Source organism: Phocoena sinus, chromosome 13 (genome assembly GCF_008692025.1).
Source record: "Phocoena sinus isolate mPhoSin1 chromosome 13, mPhoSin1.pri, whole genome shotgun sequence".
Classification (NCBI taxonomy): domain Eukaryota; kingdom Metazoa; phylum Chordata; class Mammalia; order Artiodactyla; family Phocoenidae; genus Phocoena; species Phocoena sinus.
In genome coordinates this window covers 66,460,390-66,478,533 of record NC_045775.1, presented here as the reverse complement: position 1 = coordinate 66,478,533, position 18,144 = coordinate 66,460,390, and positions in this window count along the sequence as shown.

The window sequence follows — 18,144 nt, the reverse complement described above, 5'->3', positions numbered from 1 at the left end:
AATGTATACCTATAAGGTATGCACTTTTGATTGGTACACTTCTCTTCAGTAAAATTTTTTTAATATTTTATCAAAGTGATTAATATAATAACTCTGGTTGATTTTCTCCAGTTTATACTTTCCTTTTCCTCAAAATTGTGTGATAATCATCTATTTCCTTGACAAGCTAATAAAAAGTAAAAAGCTTTAAAGTAAATAAACTTCAATGTGAGATACTTACTTGGGGGCTCTCACAGGTGGAGTGGGAGATTTACACAGATGGAAATACATCTCGCATTCTCAAAACCATATGCTTTACCAGGAAAGAAGATATATGTGTAAACAAATTTGATCTTTAAAAATTAAATGTGGTGGTACAGAATGACAATGGAACAAGGAAAAGGCAAAGTTTAAATAGAGATATTAGAAAATAACACTTGACACGCAATATTGATAAAGAAGATGACTTGCTCACATGAAACCCAGTGTGTATTTTACTTATGCTTGTCATTTAACCTTTATAAAACCCTATGAAAGAGGTACTGTATTGCATATGAGTAAACTGAACCTCAGAGATGTTAAGGACAAAGTCTTGTTTACATTCAAAGTCATGGAGAAGAAGCTATGTGTAACTGACCCCAGGATCTGAGCTCTATGTGCAATGTGTTAACATGCAGGCCTAGAGCTACATGAATGAATAAATATGAAATTACAAGGAAAAGTTTCTAAGAAAACGAAAGCAAAAAACTACAAACATCAATGTAACAAACTAATATTTTGAAATATTCATTTTTCCCTTTGTTTTCCTTTGCTTCCTTGTACGTGGTCTTTCCCCTGGTCAATCAAAGAAACACATGTGGCTTCAGAAAGAATTGAGGTTGTAAATAGCAGGAAAGCAAATGTTGAATCATCAATACTCAAGAGCGTTACTTTTGTTTGGATGATTTTTTGACATCCACGCTAGAGGTTTTTTTTTTTTTTTTTAATTTTTATACAGCAGGTTCTTACTAGTCATCAATTTTATACACATCTGTGTATACATGTCAATCCCAATAGCCCAATTCAGCACACCACCATCCCCACTCCCATACGGTTTCTCCCCCTTGGTGTCCACACATTTGTTGTCTACATCTGTGTCTCAACTTCTGCCCTGCAAACCAGTTCATACATACCATTTTTCTAGGTTCCACATATATGCATTAATATACGATATTTGTTTTTTCTCTTTCTGACTTACGTCACTCTGTATGACAGTCTCTAGATCCATCCACGTCACAACAAATGACACAATTTCCTTCCTTCTTATGGCTGAGTATATTCCATTGTATATATGCACCACATCTTCTTTACCCATTCTTCTGTCGATGGGCATTTAGGTTGCTTCCATGATCTGGCTATTGTAAATAGTGCTGCAATGAACATTGGGGTGCATGTGTTTTTTGAATTATGGTTTTCTCTGAGTATATGCCCAGGAGTGGGATTGCTGGATCATATTGTAATTATACTTTTAGTTTTTAAAGAACCTCCATACTGTTCTCGATAATGGCTGTATCAATTTACATTCCCACAAACAGTGCAAGAGGGTTCCATTTTCTCCACACCCTCTCCAGCATTTGTTGTTTGTAGATTTTCTGATGATGCCCATTCAAACTGGTGTGAGGTGATACCTCATTGTAGTTTTGATTTGCATTTCTCTAATTATTAGTGATGTTGAGCAGCTTTTCATGTGCTTCTTGTCCATCTGTATGTCTTCTTTAGAGAAATGTCTATTTAGGTCTTCTGCCCATTTTTGGATTGGGTTGTTTGTTTCTTTAATACTGAGCTGCATGAGCTGTTTATCTACTTTGGAGATTAATCCTTTGTCCATTGATTCATTTGCAAATAATTTCTCTCAATCTAAGGGTTGTCTTTTCGTCTTGTTTATGGTTTCCTTTTCTGTGCAAAAGCTTTTAAGTTTCATTAGGTCCCATTTCTTTATTTTTTGTCTTTATTTCCATTACTCTAGGAGGTGGATCAAAAAAGATCTTGCTGTGATTTATGTCAAAGGGTGTTCTTCCTATGTTTTCCTCGAAGAGTTTTATAGTGTCCGGTCTTATATTTACGTCTCAAATTCATTTTGAGTTTATTTTTGTGTATGGTGTAAGGGAGTGTTCTAATTTCATTCTTTTACATGTAGCTGTCCAGTTTTCCCAGCACCACTTATTAAAGGGACTCTCTTTTCTCCATTGTTTATCATTGCCACCTTTGTCATAGATTAGTTGACCATAGGTGCATGGATTTATCTCTGGGCTTTCTCTCTTGTTCCATTGATCTCTGCTTCTGTTTTTGTGCCAGTACCATATTGTCTTGATTACTGTAGCTTTGTAGTATAGTCTGAAGTCAGGGAGTCTGATTCCCCCAGCTGCGTTATTTTCCCTCAAGACTGCTTTTGTTATTTGGGGTCTATTATGTCTCCATACAAATTTTAAGATGTTTTGTTCTAGTTCCATAAAGAGTGACATTGGTAATTTGATAGGGATTGCATTGAATCTGTAGATTGCTTTGGGTAGTATAGTCATTTTCACAATATTGATTCTTCCAATCCAAGAACATGGTATATCTCTCCATCTGTTGGTATCATCTTTTTTTGTGTGTGTGGTACACAGACCTCTCACTGTTGTGGCCTCTCCTGTTGCGGAGCACAGGCTCCGGATGCGCAGGCTCTGCGGCCATGGCTCATGGGCCCAGGTGCTCTGTGGCATGTGGAATATTCCCGGACCAGGGCCCAAACCTGTGTCCCCTGCATAGGCAGGCGGACTCTCAACCACTGCACCACCAGGGAAACCCATGTTGGTATCATTTTTAATTTCTTTCATCAGTGTCTTATAATTTTCTGCGTACAGGTCTTTTACCTCCCTAGGAAGGTTTATTGCTAGTGTTTTATTCTTTTTGTTGCAGTGGTAAATGGTAGTGTTTCATTAATTTCTCTTCCAGATTTTTCATCATTAGTGTACAGGAATGCAAGAGATTTCTCTGCATTGATTTTGTATCCTGTGACTTTACCGAATTCATTGATTAGCTCTAGTAGTTTGCTGGTGACATTTTTAGGATTCTCTATGTATAGTATCATGTAATCTGAAAACAGTGACAGTTTTAGTTCTCCTTTTCCAATTTGTATTCCTTTTCTTTCTTTTTCTTCTGATTGTCATTGCTAGGACGTCCAAGACTATGTTGAATAATAGTGGTGAGAGTGCACATCCTTGTCTTGTTCCTGATCTTAGAGGAAATGCTGTCAGTTTTTCACCATTGAGAATGATGTTTGCTGTGAGTTTGTCATATATGGCCTTTATTATGTTGAGATAGGTTCCCTCTATGCCCACATTCTGGAGAATTTTTATCATAAATGAGTGTTGAATCTTGTCTAAAACTTCTTCTGCATCTATTGAGATGATCATATAGTTTTTATTCTTCAATTTGTTAATATGGTTTATCACATTGATTTGTGTATATTGAGGAATCCTTGCATCACTGGGATAAATCACACTTGATCATGGTGTATGATCCTTTTAATGTGTTGTTGGATTCTGTTTGCTAGTATTTTGTTGAGGATTTCTGCATCTATATTCATCAGTGATATTGGTGTGTAATTTTCTTTTTTTTGCAGTATCTTTGTCTGGTTTTGGTTTCAGGGTGATGGTGGCCTCATAGAATGAGTTTAGGAGTGTTCCTTCCTCTACAATTTTTTGGAAGAATTTGAGAAGGATGGGTGTTAGCTCTTCTCTAAATGTTTAATAGAATTCACCTGTGAAGCCAACTGGTCCTGCACTTTGGTTTGTTGGAAGATTTAAAATCACAGTTTCAATTTCATTACTTGTGAATGGTCTGTTCATATTTTCTATTTCTTCCTGGTTTACTTTTGGAAGGTTATACCTTTCTAAGAATTTATCCATTTCTTCCAGGTTCTCCATTTTATTGGCATAGAGTTGCTTGTAGTAGTCTCTTTGGATGCTTTGTATTTCTGTGGTGTCTGTTGTAACTTCTCCTTTTTCATTTCTAATTTTATTGATTTGAGTCCTCTCCCTATTCTTGCTGAGTCTGGCTAATGGTTTATCAATGTTGTTTATCTTCTCAAAGAACCAGCTTTTAGTTTTACTGATCTTTGCTATTGTTTTCTTTGTTTCTATTTCATTTATTTCTGCTGTGATATTTATGATTTATTTCCTTCTGCTAACTTTGGGTTTTGTTTGCTTTTCTTTCTTTAACTCCTTTAGGTGTAAGGTTAAATTGTTTATTTGAGATTTTTCTTGTTTCTTGAGGTAGGATTGTATTGCTATAAACTTCCTTCTTAGAATTTCTTTTGCTGCATCCCATAGGTTTTGGATCATCGTGTTTTCATTGTCAGTTGTCTCTAGGTATTTTTTTTTTCCTCTTTGATTTCTTCAGAGATCTCTTGGTTATTTAGTAACGTATTGTTTAGCCTTCGTTTGTGTTTTTTACATTTTTTCCCCTGTAATTCATTTTTAGTCTCATGGAGTTGTGTTCAGAGAATATGCTTGATATGATTTCAATTTTCTTAAATTTACTGAGGCTTGATTTGTGACCCAAGATGTGATCTATCCTGGAGATGTCCCATGCACACTTGAGAAGAAAGTTTAATCTGCTGTTTTTGCATGGAATGTGCTATAAATATCAATTAAATATATCTGGTCTATTGTGTCATTTAAAGCTTCTGTTCCTTATTTATTTTCATTTTGGCCCATTGGTGTAAGTGAGGTGTTAAAGTCCCCCACTATTATTGTGTTACTGTTGATTTCCTCTTTTACAGCTGTTAGCAGTTGCCTTATCTTTTGAAGTGCTCTTATGTTCGGTGTATATATAACTATGATTGTTATATCTTCTTCTTGGATTGATCCTTTGATCATTATGTAATGTCCTGCCTTGTCTCTTGTAACATTCTTTATTTTAAAGTATATTTTATCTGATATGAGTATAGCTACTCCAGCTTTCTTTTGATTTCTTTTTTCATGGAATATCTTTTTCCAGCCCATCACTTTCAATCTGTATGTGCCCCTATTCTGAAGTAGGTCTCTTTTAGACAGTATATATATGGGTCTTGTTTATGTATCCATTCAACAAGCCTGTGTATTTTGGTTGGAGCATTTAATCCATTCATGTTTAAGGTAATGATCAATATGCATGTTCCTATCATGATTTTCTTAATTGTTTTAGGTTTGTTCTTGTAGGTCCTTTTCTTCTCTTGTGTTTCCCAGTTAGAGAAGTTCTTTTAGCATTTGTTGTAGAGCTGGTTTTGTGGTGCTGAATTCTCTTAGCTTTTGCTTGTCTGTAAAGCTTTTGGTTTCTCCATTGAATCTGAATGAGATCCTTGCTGGGTAGATTAATCTTGGTTGTAGGTTCTTCTTTTTCATCACTTTAAGTATATCATGCCACTCCCTTCTGGCTTGTTGAGTTTCTGCTGAGAAATCAGCTGTTAACCTTCTGGGAGTTTTCTTGTATGTTATTTGTCATTTTTCCCTTGCTGCTTTCAATAATTTTTCTTTGTCTTTAATTTTTACCAATTTAATTATTATGTGTCTTGGCATGTTTCTCCTTTGTTTTGTCCTGTATGGGACTTGCTGCGCTTCCTCAACTTGGGTGGCTATTTTCTCTCCCATGTTAGGAAGTTTTTGACTATAATCTCTTCAAATATTTTCTCTTGTCATTTCTCTCTCTCTTCTCCTTCTAGGAACCCTATAATGATAATGTGTTTAATGTTGTCCCAGAGGTCACTTTGGCTATCTTCATTTCTTTTCATTCTTTTTCTTAATTCTGTTCCACAGCAGTGAATTTGACCATTCTGTCTTCCAGGTCACTTATCCGTTCTTCTGCCTCAGTTATTCTGCTCTTGATTCATTCTAGTGTATTTTTCATTTCAGTTATTGTATTATTCATCTCTGTCTGTTTGTTCTTTAATTCTTCTAGGTCTTTGTTAAACATTTCTTGCATTTTCTCGATCTTTGTCTCCATTCTTTTTCCAAGGTCCTGGATCATCTTCACTATCATTATTCTGAATTCTTTTTCTGAGAGGTTGCCTATCTCCACTTCATTTAGTTGTTTTTCTGGGGTTTTATCTTGTTCCTTCATCTGGTACATAGCCTTCTGCCTTTTCATCTTGTCTATCTTTTTGTGAGTGTGGTTTTTGTTCCACAGGCTGCAGGATTGTAGTTCTTCTTGCTTCTGCTGTCTGTCCTCTGGTGGATGAGGCTATCTAAGAGGCTTGTGTAAGTTTCCTCCACAATAGAGTCTTAATGCTCACAAATAAAAATTATTTTAAAATTCTGAACTTTTTTATTTTCAAAAGTTGTTTCTTCTTTTTTGTCTAAGATTTTTATTATAATAACTGAGAGACTATAATTGAATGCATCACTGTGTTTATCATTAGAGATTGGAAAATAGAATAATTTAATTTATATTTTAAAAATCATGGTAAACTAGAAAGACCTTAGTCCTCTTATTTAACTTTCAATAAAGAATTGACAAGTTAAGGTCCAGCTTTTATATACATTTTATTTTGGCATTTAGTTAATTTTTTATTTTTAATTGTGTGTGTGTTTGGCTTCTATTTTTTTTTATTTGTAAAATTTTTATTGGAATATAGTTGATTTACAATGTTGTATTAGTTTCAGGTGTACAAAAAAGTGAAACAGTTACACATATACATATATCCACTGTTTTTTAGATTCTTTTCTCATATAAGCCATTACAGAGTATTGAGTAGAGTTTCCTGTGCTATACAGTAGGTCCTTGTTAGTTATCTATTTTATATATAGTAGTGTGTACATGCATTTTTTTTCTTTTTGGTTTTATGGAGATATAGTTGACATACCATATTGTTTACATTTAAGGTGTACAGCATAATGATTTGACTAAAATACATCATTAAATGATTATCACAATGAGTTTAGCAAACATTCAACATTTCATACAGTTACAAATTAAGAAAAAAATATGTATTTCTTCTTATAGTGAGAACACTTAGCATTTACTCTCTTAACAACTTTCATGTATAACACACAGAAGTGTTCATTATATTTATCACATTGTAAATTTCATTCCTAGTACTCATTTATCTTATAACTGGGATTTTGTATTTTTTGTCTACCTTCATCTAATTGCCCCACCCCCATCTCTGGTAACAAATCTGATCTCTTTTTCCATGAGTTTGTTTGTTTACTTCTTTCTGAAGTATAATTGACTTACAATGTTATGTTAGTTCCCAGTGCACAACATAGTGATTCAATATACATTTCAAAATGATCACCTCCATAAATCATCTGTTACTATACAAAATATTATTATTGACTATATTCTCCATGCATCCCTCCACACACCTCCCCTCTCGCAGCCACATGTTTGTTCTCTGTATTTAGGACTCTTTATATTTTGCTATGTTTTTTCAATTGTTTTCTTTTTCATATTCCACATATAAGTGAAACCATGCAGTATTTGTTTTTCTGTTTGGCTTATTTCACTTAGCATAATACTCTCTAGGTCTATCCATATCGCAAATGGAAAGATTTCATTTTTGTATGTCTGAGTACTATCCTATTGTATATATATAGATATGTATATATATATATATATTATATATATATATATACATCTTCTATACCCATTCCATTATCCATGGACACTTGGGTTGCTCACATATCTTGGCTATTGTAAATGATGCTGTAATGAGAATAGGGGTTCACATTTCTTTTCAAATTAATGTTTTTTATTTCTTCAGATAAATACTCAGGAATGGAACTGCTACATCACTAGTGGTTTCATTATTAATTTTTTGAGGAATCTTCACACTGTTTTCCATAGAGGTTGCACCATTTATTGTCCACCAGAAGTGTACAAAGATTCCCTTTTCCCCAATCCTCACCAACACTTGTTTGTTGTCTTTTTTTATAATAGCTATTCTGACAGGTGTAAGATAATACCACCTTGAGGTTTCAACTTCCATTTCTCTGATGATTAGTAATGTTGAGCATCTTTTTGTATGTCTGTTGGGCAACTGTATGTGTTATTTGGGAAAATGTCTATTCAAGTTGTCTGCCCATTTTTAATCTTTTTTTTTTTTTTTTGCTATTGTATTGTATGAGTCTTTGTGTATCTTTGATATTAATGCCTTGTCATATATATCATTTGCAAATATCTTCTCCCATTCTATAGGCAGTCTTTTCATTTTGTTGTTAGTTTTTATCACTGTGAAAAAGCTAAAATGTTTGATGTAGTCTCATTTCTTTATTTTTGGTTACATTGCCTTTGCCTCTTTGAGGAGACATATTCCCCAAAATATTGCTAAAGCCAATGTCAAAGAACATACTGCCTATCTTTTCTTTTCGAAATTTTATGCTCTCAGGTCTTACATTTGAGTCTTTAATACATCTTTTTTTTTTTTTTTTGTGGTACATGGGCCTCTCACTGTTGTGGCCTCTCCCACTGTGGAGCACAGGCTCTGGACATGCAGGCTCAGCAGCCATGGCTCATGGGCCCAGCCACTCTGCGACATGTGAGATCTTCCTGGACTGGGGCACGAACCCATGTCCCCTGCATCAGCAGGCAGACTCTCAACCACCGTGCCACCAGGGAAGCCCTTGAGTTTAACTTTTATATATGGTATGAGAGTGTACTTGAGATTGATTCTTGATCATGTAGCTTTCCAGTTGTCCCAACACCATTTATTGAAGAGGCTGTCTTTACTCCATTGTATATTCTTGCCTCCTTTATAGTATATTAATTAACCATATAAACATGGGATTATTTCTGGGCTGTCTATTCTGTTCCACTGATCTATGTGTCTGTTTTTGTTCCAGTACCATACTATTGATGATTGTAGCTTTGTAGTATAATTTGACATCAGGGAATGTGATACCTTCAGCTCTATTCTTTCCTAAGTGTGTTTTGGCTATTTGGTGTCTTTTGTGTTTCCATACATATATTAGAATTCTTTGTTATATTGCCTGCAAAATGTCATGGGTATTTTTATAGGTATTGCCTTGAATCCATAGATTGCCTTGGGTAGTACGGTTATTTTAACAATATTAATTCTTCCCATCCATGAACACAGTATATCTTTCCATTTGTTAGGGTTCATCTTCACTTTCTTTCATCAGTGTCTTATAATTTTCTAAGTACAGTTCTTTCATCTCCTTAGTTTGATTTATTATTAGGTATGTTATTCTTTTGGATGTTATTGTAAATGAGATTATTTTCTTAATTTCTCTTTTGTTAGTTATTTTTTAGTATATAGAAATGTAAGATTTCTGTATATTAATTTTGTACCCTGCAACTTTACTGGGTTCATTGATGAGTTGTAATAGTTTTTTAGTGGTGTCTTTAGGATTTTGTACATATAGTATGATGCCATCTGCAAATAGTGAGAGTTTTACTTTTTTCTTTCCAACTTGGATTCCGTTTATTTATTTTTCTTGTCTGGTTGCATTGGCTAGTACTTCCAACAATATGTTGAATGAAAGTAGCAAGAGTGAGCATCTTATCTTGCTCCTGATCTTAGAGAAAATGCTTTCAGCTTAAATCATTGAGAATGATATTGACAGTGGGTTTGTCATATTTGGCCTTTATTAAGTTGAGGTATGTTTCCTCTATAGTCACTTTGTTGAGAGTTTTTATCATAAAAGCATGCTGAATTTTGTCCATAGATTTTATGCATCTATTGAGATGATCGTATGATTTTTATTCTTCAATTTGTTAATGTACTGTGTCACATGGTTGATTTATGGATATTGAAACATAAATCCCTGGGATCCACTTGATCATGGTGTGGGATTTTAATGTATTGTTGAATTTGGTTTGCTAGCATTTTGTTGAGGACGTTTGCATTTAAGTTCATCAGTGATATTGACATCTAATTTTCTTTTTGTAATGGTGTCTTTGGTTTTAGTATCATGGTGCTGGCCTTGTAGAATGAGTTCAGGTGTAGTCCTTTTTCAATATTTTGGAATAATTTGAGAAGGGTATGCATTAACTCTTCTTTAAATATTTGGTTAAATTTATGTGTGAAGGTGTCTGGTCATGAACTTTTGTTTGTTCACAGTTCTTGTTTTATTGAATCAATTTCATTACCAGTCTGATTATATTTTCTATTTTCTCTTGATTCTGTTTTGGAGATTGTATATTTCTAGGAATTTATCCATTTCTTCTGGTTGTCTATTTATTGATGCATAACTGTTTGTAGTAATCTCTTATGATCCTTTGTATTTCTGTGGTATTAGTTGTACCTTATCTTTCAATTTTGTTATTATTTATTAGGGCCATCTCTTTTTTTCTAGATGAGTCTAGCTAAATATTTATCATTTTGTTTATCCTTTCAAAGAAATTGCTTTTAATTTTATTGCTCTCTCTATTCTTTTTCCTCCAGTTTTCTTTATTTCTGCTCTGATTTTTATTATTTCTTTCTTTTTACTAACTTTGGATTTTGTTTGTTCTTCTTTTCCTATTTCCTTTAGTTGTAATGTTAAATTGTTTGATTTTTTTCTTATTTCCTGAAATAGGCTTGAATCCCTATAATCTTTTCTCTTAAAATTGTTTTTGCATCATCCCATAGATTTTGGATCTTTGTGTTTCCATTTTTATTTGTCTACAGGTATTTTCTAATTCCCTCTTTGATTTCTTTAATGAACCATTTGTTATTTAGTAGCATATTGTTTAACTTCCACGTCTTTGTGTTTTTGCAGTTTTGTTTTTCCTGTACTTGATCTTTAATTTCATACATTTTGGGTTGGAAATGATGCTCCATATGATTTCAATATTCTTAAATTTATTGAGACTTGTTTTGAGGTCTAGCATGTGATCTATCCTGGAGAATGTTCCTGTTCCATGTGTACTTGAAAAGAATATGTTTTCTGTTGCTTTGGGATGTAGTTTTCTGTATACATATATTAAGTCCAACTTATCTAATGTTCCTTTAAGGACAATGTTTTTGTTTTGATTTTCTGTCTGGATGATTTGTCCATTCACTTAAGTGGGGTGTTAAAGTCTGCAGCTATTCCTTGTAATTTCTCCCTTTATATTTGTTAATATTTGCTTTATGTGGTCAGATGCTCCTATGTTTTGTGAAGACATATTTACAATTGTTATATCTTCTGTTGGATCAATTCATTTATTATTATGTACTCTCTTCTTTTACTCTTGCTACAATCTTTGTTTTCAAGTCATTTTGTCTGACATGAGTATTGTTACCATAGCTTTCTTTTTATTTCCTTTTGCATGGAATATATTTTTCTATTCTCTCATTCTCAGTCTTTGTGTGTCTTTAGATGTGACCTGAGTCTCTTGAAGGCAGTATATATGTGGATCTTTTTTTTAAATCCATTTAACCACTCTATGTCTTTTGATTGTAACATATTGAGTCTATTTACATTTAATGTAATTATTGATAGTTATTTACTTATGCCATTTTTTTAATTGTTTGGGGGTTATTTTTGTAGTTCCCTTTTGCTTCTTTCTTCTTCTTTTGCTTGTCATTTGATGTCTATCTGTGTTATGTTTAAATATCTTTCTTTGTGTGTGTGTGTGTGTGTGTGTGTGTGTGTGTATCAATTATTGGATCTTGCTTTGTGGTTACCATGAGGTTCATGTAAAATAACATATATGTGTGTGTGTGTTTTTAAAGCATATTTGTTTTTATTTATAGATAGTTATCACATGAATTATAAAGAAGAAAAGAATATCAGAATGGAACTGATCGATGTATGCATGCTATGGCTAAGAATAAACAATGTTTTTACATATTATGTTTAGTGAGAACATTATCAGTATAACAGAGAATTGTGATTACCTAAAAATATGTAGAAGTTATTTAATCTGTGCTTTAGAAATAACTGTATATAGTTTTATAAGCTGAAAAGAATTCAAAAGAATAATACCAAATATATACCCGTGTATAAGACTCAGAAAAGGCTTCAGTCTGTAAAGTCAATCAGCTGTATTATAGATAGATAGATAGATAGATAGGTAGATAGATAGATAGTAATTTGATACTATCTTATTGTAAGTTGATATTCTTTTAATTCTGAGCACAATTTAACCACCCCACTTTTTCCCCCAATTTCCATGGTTTAATTTTTTTGATGTCATATTTGCATCTTTTGGTTTTGTGTATCCTTCAACTACTTATTGTGGATATAGACAATTTTACTACTTTGTCTTTTATCCTTCCTACTAACTTAAAGTGTTTTATCTACATTACCTGTATGTTTTCTTTTACCAGTTATATTTTTCTTTCATGATTTTTGTATTTCTAGGCATGGCCCTTTCTTTTCCACTTAGAAAATTCCCTTTAATTTTTATGGTAAAGCTGGTTTAGTGGTAAAGCTGGCTTAGCTTTTGTTTGTCTGCAAAACTCTTTATGTCTCCTTCAAAGTGAAAGATAGCCTTGCTGAGTAGAGTATTCTTGGATTTTATATCCTTTCATCACTTTGAGTATATCATGCATCTTCTTCCTGGCCTGCAAATTACTGCTGAAAATTCTTCTGACAGTCTTATGGGAGTTCCCTTGTAAGTAACTAGTGGATTTTATCTTGCTGTTTTTAAGGTTCTCTCTTTAATTTTTGCCATTTTAATTATGTCTTGGTGTGGACCTCTTTGGGTTAATCTTTTTTCAGACTCTTTGCTTCCTTGACCTGGATTATTTTTCCTTTCTTAGGTTAGGGAAGTTTTCAGCTATCATTTCTTCAAGTAAATTATCTGCCTCTTTCTCTTTTGTCTTTCAGGGACCTTATAATGGTGAATGTCAGTATGCTTGATGTTGTTCTAGAGGTCTCTTTAACTATATTCATTTTTAACAATTTTGTTATTGTTGTCCAGCTTGGTTGATTTCCACTGCTCTGTTTTCCACTATTCTGATCCATTCCTGTGTATCATTTAATCTACTATTGATGGTTCAAGTGTGCTTTTTAAAAAAACATAACAGTTTTATTGAAATATAACACATATATCACAAAATTCACCCACTTAAAATACTCAATTCAGTGGTTTTTAATACATTCATTGAGTTGTGCAAGGCATTACCACAATGGATTTTAGATTTTCATCACCTCCCAGAAGAAACCATGTACATATTTCCAGTCAGTCCACATTTCCCTCAATCCCTCCAACTAGCCCTGGGCAACTACCAACCTACTTCCTGTCTCTACAGACTTGTCTATTCTGGACATTTCATGTAAATGGAATCATATAGTATGTGGTCTTTTGTGACTGGCTTCTTTCATTTAGCATGTTTTCAAAGATCATTCATGATGTAGTATTTATCAGTACACCACTCCTTTTTATTGCCAAATAATATTCCATTTTATGGACCATACTACACTTTATTCACCCATTCATCATTTGATGGACAGATGAATGAATAAATTTGGGTTATTTCCCCTTTTTCTATTATGAATAATGCTGTTATGAACATTTTTTGGTAAGTTTTGTGTGGATGTAGGTTTTCATTTCTCTTGGATATATATTTAGGAGTGAAATTGCTGGGTTATATGGTAACACCTATGCTTAATCTTTTGAGGAACTGCTAGATTGTTTTCCAAAGAAACTGGATCATTTCTGAGTATTCCAATTTCTCTACATCCTCATCAAATGTATTATTATTTTTTTGTCTTGAGGATTCCAATTTCTCTACATTCTCACCAACACTTACTATTTTTTGTCTTTTTTAAGCTATAGCTATCCTAGTGGGTGTGAAGTGGTATCTTATTAAAAGTGATTCTGATTTGCATTTCCTTGTGCTTTTGGGGTAATATCTAGGAAATCAGTACCTAATCCAAGATCATAAACATTTACATTTATGTTTGCCTATGTTTTCTTCTAAGAGTTTTACAGTTTTAGCTCATATTTAGGGCTTTATTTCATTTTCAATTAATTTTTGTATAGAGTGTGAGGTAATTATTTTGCAGGTGAATACCCATTTGTCCTAACACCATTTGTTGAAAAGACTATTCTTTCTCCATTATATTGTCTTGGTACTCTTGTTGAAAATCAGTTGACCACAGATATATGGGTTTATTTCTGGACTCTGAATTCTCTTCCATTGATTCATATGTCTATCCTTAAGCCATTCTCAGTACATCTGTCTCTACAACTGTAACTGTGCAGAAAGTTTAGAGATTAAGAAATATGAGTCTTCCAACTTTGTTCTTTTCTGTCAAGACTGTTTTGGCTATTTTGTGTCATTGTGGTTTTGATTTGACAGCTAATGATTTTGAGCATCTTTTCTTGGGCTTATTGGACATTTGTCTATCTTTTTGAAGAAATGTCTATTGATAATCTTTGCTCATTTTTAAATTAGATTATTTGTCTTTTTATTGTTGAGTTATCAGAGTTCTTTATATATTCTTTTTTTCTATTTATTTCTTTGTTTTTTTGAATTTATGAAAATAAATGTATTGCCACAGAAAGTAGAATGCTCACTAAGAGTTTCCAAATTCTGGAGGGATCAGATAGGGAGATAAAGGTAAATGTTTCATCTTTGTTCACAAAGGTGTATGTCAGCAAATTACTGATAGCTTAAGAGAGAAGAGAAAAGATTTTCTTAAATCTGGAAAAACAAAGCACAGAAGAACCAAGAACATTTCAAACAGAAAGTCACAAAAATTATAATCACCCTCACCAGTTCACTCAGTCCCATGTAATTACTTTTTTTTTCATCTTGATCTTTTGTTAGCACTTTTATGAATTCAACTGTTTCCCATTAGAGTTCTGAAAATGCTTATTCATTCACTTCAGCAGTATAGTCAGTTACCAGAAACCTGCAATTGTCAGTCTTTTCCATGAATTCCCTGAAGATAAAACACTTATATAGGAACATTTTTGCAAAAGCATCAGAGTACACTCAGAACTGTCTGTAAGTGACAAAAGACTTAAAAATGACCACAGTAAAAGACTTGATGAAAGTTCATAATAATGCAACTGACAAGGAAATTTAGCTATTTCTGAGATATACATTTTAAAATAATAAATAGAATTATGACTTATAACATTATATGAGAACATATAAGATTTTTAGGAATTTCATGTAATATCTGAAGCATTTACATTAACATATTTCTATACAAATAACCCAAAGAAAATTGAGTATTAGTTTTTTTTAATTTAATTTAATTTAATTTTTAAACAGCAGGTTCTTATTAGTCAGCTATTTTATACACATCAGTGTATACATGTCAATCCCAATCACCCAATTCATCACACCACATCCCACCCAACCCCCATGGCTTTACCTCTTTGGTGTCCATACGTTTCTTCTCTACATCTGTGTTTCAAATTCTGCCCTGCAAACTGGTTCATCTGTATCATTATTCTAGGTTCCACATACATGTATTAATATACAATGTTTTTTTCTCTTTCTGACTTACTTCACTCTCTATGACAGTCACAAGATCCATCCATGTCTCAACAAAGACCCAATTTCCTTCCTTTTATAGCTGAGTAATATTCCACTGTATATATGTACCACATCTTCTTTATCCATTCATCTGTAGATGAACCTTTAGGTTGCTTCCATGACCTGGCTATTGTAAATAGTACTGCAATGAACAATGGGGTGTATGTGCATTTTGAATTATGGTTTTCTCTGGATATATGCCCAGGAGTGGGATTGATGGATCATATGGTGTTTCTATTTTTAGTTTTTTAGGAAACCTCCATACTGTTCTCCATAGTGGCTGTATCAATCTACATTCCCACCAACAGTGCAAGAGGGTTCCCATTTCCACACCCTCTCCAGCATTTGTTGTTTGTAGATTTTCTAATGATGCCCATTCTAACTGGTGTGAGGTGATACCTCATTGTAATTTTGATTTGTATTTCTCTAGTAATTAGTGATGTTGAGCACATTTTTTTTTTTTTTTTTTTTTTAAACATCTTTATTGGGGTATAATTGCTTTACAATGGTGTGTTAGTTTCTGATTTACAACAAAGTGAATCAGCTATACATATACATATGTTCCCATATGTCTTCCCTCTTGCGTCTCCCTCCCTCCCACTCTCCCCATCCCACCCTTCCAGGCTGTCACAAAGCACCGAGCTAATATCCCTGTGCCTTGCGGCTGCTTCCCCCCAGCTATCTACCTTACTACGTTTGTTAGTGTGTATATGTCCATGACTCTCTCTCGCCCTGTCAAAACTCACCCTTCCCCCTCCCCATATCCTTAAGTCCGTTCTCCAGTAGGTCTGCGTCTTTATTCCTATCTTACCCCTAGGTTCTTCATGACATTTTTTTCCCTTAAATTCCATATATATGTGTTAGCATACGGTATTTGTCTTTTTCTTTCTGACTTACTTCACTCTGTATGACAGATTCTAGGTCTATCCATCTCATTACAAATAGCTCAATTTCATTTCTTTTTAAGGCTGAGTAATATTCCATTGTGTATATGTGCCACATCTTCTTTATCCATTCATCCGATGATGGGCGCTTAGGTTGTTTCCATGTCCTGGCTATTGTAAATAGAGCTGCAATGAACATTTTGGTACATGACTCTCTTTGAATTTTGGTTTTCTCAGGGTATATGCCAAGTAGTGGGATTGCTGGGTCATTTGGTAATTCTATTTGTAGTTTTTTAAGGAACCTCCATACTGTTCTCCACAGTGGCTGAACCAATTCACATTCCCACCAGCAGTGCAAGAGTGTCCCCTTTTCTCCACACCCTCTCCAGCATTTATTGTTTCTTGATTTTTTGATGATGGCCATTCTGACTGGTGTGAGATGATATCTCATTGTAGTTTTGATTTGCATTTCTCTAATGATTAATGATGTTGAGCATTCTTTCATGTGTTTGTTGGCATTCTGTATATCTTCTTTGGAGAAATGTCTATTTAGGTCTTCTGCCCATTTTTGGATGGGGTTGTTTGTATTTTTGTTATTGAGCTGCATGAGCTGCTTGTAAATTTTGGAGATTAATCCTTTGTCAGTTGCTTCATTTGCAAATGTTTTCTCCCATTCTGAGGGTTGTCTTTTGGTCTTGGTTATGGTTTCCTTTGCTGTGCAAAAGCTTTGAAGTTTCATTAGGTCCCATTTGTTTATTTTTGTTTTTATTTCCATTACTCTAGGAGGTGGGTCAGAAAGGATCTTGCTGTGATTTATGTCATAGAGTGTTCTTCCTATGTTTTCTTCTAAGAGTTTGATAGTTTCTGGCCTTACATTTAGGTCTTTAATCCATTTTGAGCTTATTTTTGTGTATGGTGTTAGGGAGTGATCTAATCTCATACTTTTACATGTACCTGTCCAGTTTTCCCAGCACCATTTATTGAAGAGGCTGTCCTTTCTCCACTGTACATTCCTGCCTCCTTTATCAAAGATAAGGTGTCCATATGTGCGTGGGTTTATCTCTGGGCTTTCTATCCTGTTCCACTGATCTATCTTTCTGTTTTTGTGCCAGTACCATACTGTCTTGATTACTGTTGCTTTGTAATATAGTCTGAAGTCAGGGAGCCTTATTCCTCCAGCTCCTTTTTTCGTTCTCAAGATTGCTTTGGCTATTCGGGGTCTTTTGTGTTTCCATACAAATTGTGAAATTTTTTGTTCTAGTTCTGTGAAAAATGCCAGTGGTAGTTTGATAGGGATTGCATTGAATCTGTAGATTGCTTTGGGTAGTAGAGTCATTTTCACAATGTTGATTCTTCCCATCCAAGAACATGGTATATCTCTCCATCTATTTGTATCATCTTTAATTTCTTTCATCAGTGTCTTATAATTTTCTGCATACAGGTCTTTCGTATCCTTAGGTAGGTTTATTCCTAGATATTTTATTCTTTTTGTTGCAATGGTAAATGGGAGTGTTTTCTTGATTTCACTTTCAGATTTTTCATCATTAGTATATAGGAATGCCAGAGATTTCTGTGCATTATTTTTGTATCCTGCTACTTTACCAAATTCATTGATTAGCTCTAGTAGTTTTCTGGTAGCATCTTTAGGATTCTCTATGTATAGTATCATGTCATCTGCAAACAGTGACAGCTTTACTTCTTCTTTTCCAATTTGGATTCCTTTTATTTCCTTTTCTTCTCTGATTGCTGTGGCTAAAACTTCCAAAACTATGTTGAATAAGAGTGGTGAGAGTGGGCAACCTTGTCTTGTTCCTGATTTTAGTGGAAATGCTTTCAGTTTTTCACCATTGA